Genomic DNA, 10,282 nt, shown 5'->3' with positions numbered 1-10,282 from the left:
TGGATAATTAGAGATGCAGTAACCATAATCAATGCAAAACTAAATAAGGTTAATCATGGTTGATTCAAATAAGGTTAAAAATTCCAGGAAATTAGCTGATGAAATAAATATGTCATATCACTGCTAGATCTGGATAAATTAATTTTAACATAAATTATTCCATGAGCTTAATTCTTCTTTCTGTTTTTTTATCAATTAATTATACTCTCAACACTTTTCAGTTGAAGCAAAATTTTGTACAAAGCTACTTCACAGTTCAGACTGTCTGATTTCTGATTCAATTCTTATGTTAACCTTTGTATAGTTTTGATGTTCTGGTCTTAACCTGGTCTCATGAAAGCTTTTGGCATGAACTTCCACATTTGTAAATGTAGGTAAACTTCTTTTGGACCATATTAATTTATCCCTTAGGAAGGACAGAGTTATCACTCTTTATTAGCTTCTTGGGAAAGAGACTTGAACATTTGCTAACTTTTCATGAAACTTATTTCAAAATTTTAAGACCAGAACAGATTAACATGATCAACGAGTCTGTCCTTCGTAATAAAGGCCATAAAAATCTCAATCTGTGATTTCTGCATCAAAATCATTGAGGTATTAGTTCCTCACTATTAACAACTCAGTTTCAGCAAGTTCTTGCCACAACTGTTTTCACAGCCTCTCAATTCATTATGTTAATACAACAGTGGCACCAGACATGAAAATTCACATTTCCACATCTGATGAAGAATTTACTCCATTGATAGTATCTACACAATCCTTTTACTTAAGTTTTCTTGCTTAATTGTAGCTCCAGAATGAAATACGTGCATACCGTATGAAGAAGAGGCAGAGATTAATGACACTTTGCAAAAATAAATGACATGAAGAGTTATCTAACATCATTAGGCACTTAAATCTGACAAGTACAGAATACGGAGACAATGATCCAGCTAAGCAATTTACTCAGGGTACATCTACCCCTTGCATTGGGCCACAGCACAGAGATCTCTGAAGCATCCCTAAACAAGCTGGCGCCAAGACTGTGAGAAGCATAACAGGCACTGACGCTGCTGTCAGCGGCTGACTGTTACACTTTGCCGAAATACAATACCATATTTAGTTGGCTGGATTATCTGGGAGCCCCAGGTCAGTCCTCGTGCCATATTTTGCTGTGTTATGCAGGGATATTGCATCTAGTCGTGCGATCTCTAGCACTGTCCTCCTACCTAGAGGCATCAAGTATGCAAACGGTCCTGCAGAATTCAGAAAGCCGGTTTGCACTTGTAAAGAGCAGACTGTTCTTATCAATTTGCTTGAATTGGAGACTAAACCAAGAACGCTGCCATAAAGTTAATGAACAGCAGGTGCCAGTCAACTACAGATCTTTCCAAAGGAAAACCTGCAAACTGAAAAAAATACCCTCAAGCCATCTGACTGCAGATAGACTAAGGGGATTTTAGACCAGATGGCTACATATAGGGTGAGTAATCAAAGACAGCAGCCTTAGTAAAACTAAGGTATTGTAAAAAGCTTTACTTGTTTTCATCCATCACTGATTTTCTTTTTCCCACAGGATGAATTCATTTTAAATTTAGTCTGTTTCTGCAGTGCAGAGGAATGTGTTGCTGCAGGAGGCACAAGCAGTGCTTATCCCTAGCTGCTATGGAAGTCCACGGTTACTTAAGGAAGAAGTTCTCAGTGGACCCATAATACTACCAGACTGGAACAGTAGATTGGTGAAAGAGTAAAACTGGAAAGAAAACCATTGTAAGTGCAACAAAAAACTGCCTCATCTGCAGCACAAGCAATACAAAATAGCAATAGAGGATCACTGACAGCTGATCAGCAATAGCCCTAATGCCCCCAACAAATTGGGAGTCAAATGTCCCTTAGTAGAGAAGTAGAAAAGATTTTTAAGTGATTGCTACCCTATACAAGAAAAATAACTTCTGTAGACTAAAAATTGCTTCCATTGGTTTTATAAATACCTCAAGTCATAGCAAAATCTTAGCTTAAAACTGTGGATGTCATTAACAAATCTCCATCTAATTTCCGTGAATTTGCACATTTCAAGAGCAAGAAATGGCATTTAATATTCTAACTTCCCTTTTTTTACAGAGAATTTTCTAACTCCTTCAGAAAATAACAGGGAGAATTTGACACAAGCTTCTGTCTTTGCCTTGTTTGTGGTTTTGCCAAGGCATTTGCATGAAGAATAATGTTTTTAGACTACCAGCACCCTTTCTAAGTCCTCGAGCTACTGTTTGAGCATTCTTCCCTCTGGAACTACTGAGCCTCACGCTACAGGCCAAAACTGAAAGAAGGTGGATGTAAACGCTCTCATAAGAGTACCTGGTAGGAATTCCAGTGGCAAAATTATTAAGTTTAAGAATCAATAGATTGTCAAGTTGAATTACATTGGTCACTTCAGTCTAGAGGTACTTTACTATATCTTTGTACTACCGATAACCTGCCCCTGCCTTACAAAGTTTCCCTGTCTGAAAAGCATTTTAAACGAAAGCAGATATTATATTGAAAGTACAGTTAAATTAAAACATCGTAGGAAAATGCAAAAACCCATCAAGCACAACTCTTAAGGTGTGCTTCCCCTGTGACCTGGCTTATTAGAAAAGCCATGCCAGTCTAATAAAACCTTACCTTACCTAACATCCAAGTCTGTAGCAATGAATATGACACCCGTAAGCCTTGAAATCCTGTTGACTGTGACTGTATCTGTTAATTAATAAAGAAAATGGGTTGTATTTGGTTTGTTTGCAGAGCAGTACAAGCAGTACAAGCATTTCAGAGGACCAAGGATGCATTAGGCGGGGTAACTAGTGTGCAAAGTGCTCTCAAACAGTTTGAAAAAGCCTCCAGACACTTCCACGTCCTGCAAGTCACAGTGTCCCACTCCTTATCCTTAACCAATGTCTTAGCAATGTATTTATTTATTTATTCAAGCTCCATTCATTGAAGTGATCATAGCTGCTGCTTAACAGTTTTTTACATTGCAAAGAGGTTCTGGACCTGTTACAAAGATGCCACTCATAGGCCACCGGCCACAGCCCAGAAACTAGAAAAAAAACAAAAAAGGAATATATCCAATCGTCTTTATCCCCTGAGAGGGCAACCTCATTAGCAAACACTGCACTGGTATCTGAACGCTGCCTCCTGTGCTCACACCGTGTCTGGGCTCCAGGGGAGAGGAGGAAGGGTCAGGGCTGGAAATCCACTTTTTGAGAGCAGGAAATGCCCTGCCTGCCCTTGCAGCCCCGCAGGGACTCCAGAGACATGGCTGGTACCACAGCACAGAGCATAACCCTTTTTCTCAGATCTGGTACAGGAGAAAACTAAGCTTGGGACTATCCTACCACTCCATGTCACACTGTGGATGTCCTTCTGGTGTCTCAAAGCCCAGTTCTTCAGATTGTGTGGTGACTTCAGAGAAGTGCTACTTAACCGCAAAGGGACAAAATCAGTAGTTTAGGGCTCTACTTTCAAAAATAACTCACCTTTAGCTCTCTACCTTCACCCTCAGTGTGATGCTATGCTTCTGCAAGCAATCTTGCAGCAATGGATTGAGATTTCATTCATCAGTGTTTGCAAAATACTTTGAGACTCTCGGAAGGGAGATGATACTGAATTCTAAATACCTGCTTAATCAGCTCTGTTCAGAAGTTATTTTACCCAGTCAAGCTGAAAGACTAAAAATATCATAGAAAAGTAAACTGCAGAACAAAACAAAACAAAAATCAATTTGGAGATGGTTAAATACCTCCCTATTTGTCTATGGAGAAGGCTTATTATACCTATCCCAAAGTGCATGACTGTCAGGGCCTCACAGACACCCCCCTCCACAGCTGGAGTGCGGGTGAGGGGGACCTGCTGCAGGCAGTGGTGACCTAGGACAAGGTCTGGGAGCAGCCTCTGCGGGACCTGTCCTCTATCAACTCCGTTAGTTCACTACAGATTTCCTTGATTATTATTAGCCATATTCTTGTCATTAGATGCTTTTTTTCACAGCACTAACAATGCTGGCACTTAACTGGCCATTATTAATTCAGCAAAGTTTTAAAGTATGTGTAATTCCAGGTGTCCAGCCTCCCGGAATCTTCGCTCTGGTTCTTCCCTGAGCATTAAAACTTTCATTATTCAGTCCAGTTATTTATTACCCTATTTACAAATTCAATACAATCTTCTCATTGACATTTTCAGTGAAAGGTCATCTGAAATACACATGGTGTTCCTTGTATCGCCTGCCTTCCCCTCTAAAGGTCCACCAGAGCTAATGTTGCACTTGTCATCTATTTACTCATTACATTGTGCAACAGGCCTTTGATCCCCTGCTCGTCTGTATGCCAGGGCTGTCTCCTATGAGGTAGCTCTAGGGTGGCTTTCCTCTTTTCCATTCCCTTCTAATTAAGCTGAACATGTTTGCAATATCCCCCACTCTAAATACAGTTCCAGTGTATTGCTTAAAATGCCACGGCTAAGTTCAGTTATTAATCATGCATGACTGGAGCGCCAGGCATGTGGCTAACAAAACCAAGGAGCTGAAAGAGGAGCTGGGAGCCTAAATCCACCTGTCACTTGTTGTACCTAAAGTCCTTGCACCTTCCAGTTTTCTGGAAGCTGAGCACTTCTGCTTTGGGAGGCAGAGGCACCGAGGGCTACAGACGGCAGATCCCATCTTAAAAATAAATCCAGTCAAAATTAAAGATGTTTCTCCACTTGTTTCACCAGAGGGACTGTCAGACTTTCCCAGAGTGTAACTAAAACAGCAGGCTACACACCTTCAAAAACCCACCTCCAGATTCAAAGGTGGCCGTGCCAACGTCCCTTTTCATAGTGAAAACCTGAATATTTAGCAGCTTCACTGTGAGATGAAAGACCTGGACTTCATTCAAGGACTCCTACTTCTTCATTTTTTATGCACTTTATGCAGGGACATGAACTGCACTTGAAATTCAAGTGATTCATCTCTTTCCTCTGCCATTTGAAAGAAGGGCTTTTTAAGCACCTGCTTTACAAACTGTGATTACAAGCAGGGCACTTAAGCCCAGGAGAAGTCGAAGGTTTAACCTACCTTTTCCAAGTGAGTTAAGCAGGTTCCCTATGAGCTGACTTTGCAGAGACCCCCCGTCAGAGCTCTGGATCCTGGGGCCCCACTGTGGACAGCTGGCAGGTTCTTGGTCTGAGGAACGTGAGAAATAAATGCATTTCTTGACACACTGATTTTCCAATGTTTAAAATAGTTATTTTCCTTTCTAAGGAAGGAACTAGAGAGCTACCACATCCTGAATTCCTACTGTATAATTTTGTGGGGAGAAGATGTCTTATAAGACACTTCAGTGGAATGGGATTCAGTCACACCTGGTGAGGGCTTTGCACATAGACTTTCGGTCAAGTTTCCAGCACTGCCTGGCTCTTTCTCTAAAACTGAATTTGGCACAAGCTTGTCTGCCAGGACATCTTTTAGTACAGCCCAGTCCTCACAGCAGGAAAAAGCAATTCATCTTCATCCTCTTAAGTGAAGTGTGAACTTAACACAGGTTTAAAATGCTTGCTTCCCCAAGCTCCACCACTTATCTACCACTGTATGAGCAGAGAGCAGGAATCTCCTCTCCTTGTTATAGTCAGGGCTCTTTATGTCCTCCAGGGAAAGCTTTTGGGAAAGAGCTACTTTTAGTGTATCTCTGAGCTGAGGTCAATGTTGGCACTGCTAACAATTATGTTCCTATAGATTTAAAACAAAGTTAAGGTATAGGAGTATTTCCTGCTACCCTTTGAAAGGAAGAATATCCTGGACGGGTCCCCCTGCCTTTAAAAAGCACAAGAAACCTGTGAAGCAGAAATAATAGTAAGGTCTATGTAAGGCTATCCCAGCACTATGAACTGCTGGGGTATAGAAATTCAGGGATTTAGATCCTGACTCAAAACCCATGCAAAGCTTTCCAGAAAGCAGTTCAGAGCAAAGCTATGACAAACAAAAGGCATAATACAAAGATGATAGGTATTCCTAGGGGCATTTTTTCAGGGTAGGTGAAGTAGGCATGAAGTTTCTGTGCAAGACACGAAAGCCAATGAAAAAACTAATTTACGGGCAACACCACTTATTGCTTGCCAAATTAACTGTGTCCTGTTAAAAACTGGCAAACTAGAGAGAAAAATGAATCCCATTTTCTTTGTGGGTTTTTGTTTTGTTTTGTTGCTGTTAATTAGGGCATTTATACAACAGGGCATCAAAAAAGTTCATTTGGTGCCTTTGAAACTCATCTGGAGCCAGCATAGAAAGTTTATAATTCCAATTCTCATCTTGCTTTAATCAGGTGTAAAACCAGCCTAATTGAAAGGCGAGGAGTGACGAATCACCATCTGGAGGTAGCTGCACAAATGGTATTCTTACTACCCTTCAAGAAATGATGGGCTTCTGGGAGAAGTTTTTGTCTGAACATGGGGTCCCTGCTCCTCAGCCACCCAGAGCATGGCTGGGACACACAGCAAGGCCCTTCCAGCCTCTGTGGCCAGGCTTCTTTCCCATCAGAGGTAGGGAGATGGAAGCTGTGTCCATCAGATGAGTTCTGCTACAGACCTGGGACACGGCCAAGGCGTGTACTTGGATCTGGAAACACAGAAGCGCTCCTAAGCACCGTATTTTGGGCATATGTTTTACATGCTGATGTATGACCAAAGCCCTCGCCATTGAAAACGGAAGCCTATTTAGAGAACAGAGTGTACATGTTCCTATGAGCATTTGCAGAGGGGAATTTTTTTAGAGATCTTGAAATTTTCCAAATTATGGAGCATGTTGTACTAAATGAAAGTATATTGTTACATACTGCTGAGAAAAGAATAGAGAACAAAACTTGCACACAGTGGAAATTTAGTTTTCACCTATATCTGGATTATCATATGCTTATCTGGTCCCCCCTGAGTCAGACAGAATATAGTAGATCTAGGAAAACAGCATAAGGACAACAAGGTATGAAAATACCTGTAGAGGTTAGATAGGCTAGGATTCTTGGCTGGAAAAGAGAAAGTTTATAGGGGAATATATAGCACAGGGAAAGTGAATAGGGATCAATTATTTCTCGTCTTTACAACATAAGGACTCAGGGACGTTGAAGAAAACTTTCAAGCAAATGTTTTATAAGAGAAAAAAAAATCATTTTTCCACACAACATATCTAAACTGTGAAACTTACTGTTACAAGATATTGCAGGTGATTATAAAGAGATCCAAAAGTGATTAGATAAATTCTTGTAAGAGACATTCATTGAGAGCTATCAGTCACAAAGCTGTAAATATGACCTCCTGCCCGAGAAGCCCCTAAACCATAGCTTGTTGGAAGCTGTAAGGGTATTCCTGAGGATTACCATGCACATGTCCAGACTTTGTATAATTCCCCTAAACAGCTGCTCTTTATTTTGATGGAGACCCTTCCGTCTCAGTGCTCAGTACAGCCAGTCACATGTTCTTAGGGTTTTTTAGGCAAGCAGCGCAAGAAGAAACTGTTTTAGGGATAGTGGTTAAGGACCATAAGAATTTAAATTTTACTAGACAGTGTGACAGGTGCTAGGGGAACTCTTTGTTCTGTCACACTGATTCACTACCATTTTCAAAAGCTCAGGACAAAAAAAAAGCTTGAGGTTTTTTCTTCTGCTTCAGATTCAGGCTGTTGTTAGTTTGTTCACAGGTGGAGGAAATACGTGAGAAACAAGCTGCAAATTGGAAAGCAGTATAACAAATAACTGGATTACAAGGAGCGGAAAGGTTAGGGAAAAAGAAACTATACATCCTCACATACATTTCGTTTGTTGATGTCGTTTGTGATTGTACTCTGTATTTGGGAGTAAGAACTCATACACATGTAGGCATGTATGTAAGTATAGACACACACACACATACCTCAGATTTTCCTTTTCTGTCCCGTATGAAGAACAAGCTGGATCCAAGATGCACACGGCTCAGGTTGTAATACATGATAAGATTGGAAAAGGAAGGAGAGCATCTCCCAGGGAGATAACGCAGCACAGAGACTTATGCAGGCAGCTCCACCGCAGCCTGCATGACTCTCTGTCCCTGATATGGGGATCCCCATTTCCACATCCGTGATCCCATATCTTATTCACCCACCCTTCCTAACCATGCATGCAAACCAACACAGCTGAAGACTGGGACCGTCCATTGCAATCCCTGAACACAGCAGCGGTCACCACGAGCTGGTCTTCTGTGCAAGAGGCTAACCAGCAACAGCAGAAGGATTTACTGCAAGAGAGGAGGAGAATCCCCAAAAAGGCTTTGGAGACAAAACAGAGTCCTTTGAGATTTCAGAAAGCAGACTGTGTGAGGGACTTGGTTGCTTTCCCAGTGATGTATAAACCTTTTCTGCTTCCTTAAAGTTTGTGTGTGCAGGAAATTCCTGTGGTTTATGCAGTTATTTTGCACAGGATTCCTGAAAAATGCAACTAAACTCCCCAGAGAGCCACTCAGAGAAGGTTTTCTAAGAGGAAAAGCCTAAGCAGTGGGAATGTGCAACCACTCTCAAAAGAGAGTTGGACACTGGCTGCACGGAAGTTGCAGGCCTGCAGGTTGTAGAGCTGAAAGCACCCATCCCTCCCAGCCCAGACCCAGAGGCGGCAGCACTCCGTAGTTAGAGCCCTTTGTGACAGGCTTGTGCCCGTTTGGGAAAATGGGCTGGCTCAGGATCATAAACAACCTCTTTGCTCCATTCAGTTATGACGGGTTTGTGTTACAGGAGATGCTAAGGCTCTTGGAAAACTAATATTTCCGGGTACCTTATCATGGCCTTGGCCTGGAGAAAAGATTCAGATTTTCCTAATGCTAGTATAGGAGCATGCTGGGTATGGGATTATCCAGGCAATGCCATCATTTGCAAAAGCCAACCGTCTACTTCAATCTACTAAAGCAAGCAAAACTTAGAGCGACACATGAAGTACTTCAGTGCGATCCGGAGACAGAGCAACATGGCTACCATCAACCACCCTTTGCATTATTACAGACTGAAGAATCCAGTCTTCTGCTTCACTAGAGGAAGTTCTGGTGAAGCTAGAAATGTTGGTTGCTTTTTTTTAATATTCCCCCTGCTCCTACTAATCTACTTAAAATGCAGGTGCAATTTCACCACCCTTTGTGAGTTTATAGAAGTTTACCCCACCTGCAACAGGAGTGAGTTCAAAATAATTTCTTATTAAAAACTCTAAAATAGTGACACACAAGTTAGAAGCAGTGAAGTGTTCAGTCATCAAAGCAACAGTGAGCAATAGAAGTTGGTTTTGGAGCTCTGGGACAGAAATAGTGTGATTTGAGCTTCTTTCCAATGACTGATACAAACCGTAAATGACTGGCAGTGTAAGCAGGAGTAGCACCATTAGCTGTGGGGACACGGTGCAATGACAGCCTAGCAGCTAATTTTTCCATGACTGTCCTTTCACAGCAAATTTCATACTTACACAATGGTTGCTTGTCCCAATCTATCAGAATACTTAGTGTTTTCCAAGCTCCGGTAGAAGTGAAAGCATGCTAAATGTTGCTTTCATTCTGTGGCTAAGCGGGAGAAAGAAACAGGTTAAAACATGCCATGGCCTCAGAGAGACAGGTATTTTATATGCATTCCTATAGTGTAAACAGCCTTTTTTTGCAGGAACTGTTCTAGCCTGTTCTTGAAAATACTTTAATTTCCCCCTTAAGCTGTCTTAGCTCCCACCTGTAAAGCTTATAATGAGGGCGTGATGCTGACACCTAGAGGAACATAGGTATGAATGTAAATACATTGTATGAGTCTGTAACTCTCTTTCATAATGTGTTTTTTAATAAGGCATCTGTTTAAATTGAGAAGTGAAAGCCTGTAATGCAATACTCCCTCTGTGAATAATCTATAAGGTTAGCGGACACGTTACAATGAATAACAAATAATAGTGGGTTTTCCAGCAATCCAGTTTAATAGCTTCTTCATATGTCTGTGTTTATACATCAAATAAACTTCCAACAAAAAAGTAATGTTCAGTTCAAGAAAATACCCAAAGCTATTACCGTTTTGGCTTCCTCTTTGTTGATTTACAATTATGTACAAGACTGTCTTATTTGCAATACCCAGTGAAGATTTAATGATTTATTTACAACATCAGCTGGTGCCTTTCACTATGCAATTGAACTGTCTCCTTTTTGCTCTTTACATTCATAGTAGCAAGAGCCTACTCTTAGGTGCCATTTATGGGTAGGGTTATGAGGCGGACTGGAACAAGGCAAGATTCTCGTTACTCACCACAAACATACCTCT

This window comes from Calonectris borealis, chromosome 2 (assembly GCF_964195595.1).
Source record: "Calonectris borealis chromosome 2, bCalBor7.hap1.2, whole genome shotgun sequence".
NCBI classification, from domain to species: Eukaryota; Metazoa; Chordata; class Aves; order Procellariiformes; family Procellariidae; genus Calonectris; species Calonectris borealis.
Note: the sequence above shows the minus strand (reverse complement) of the source record.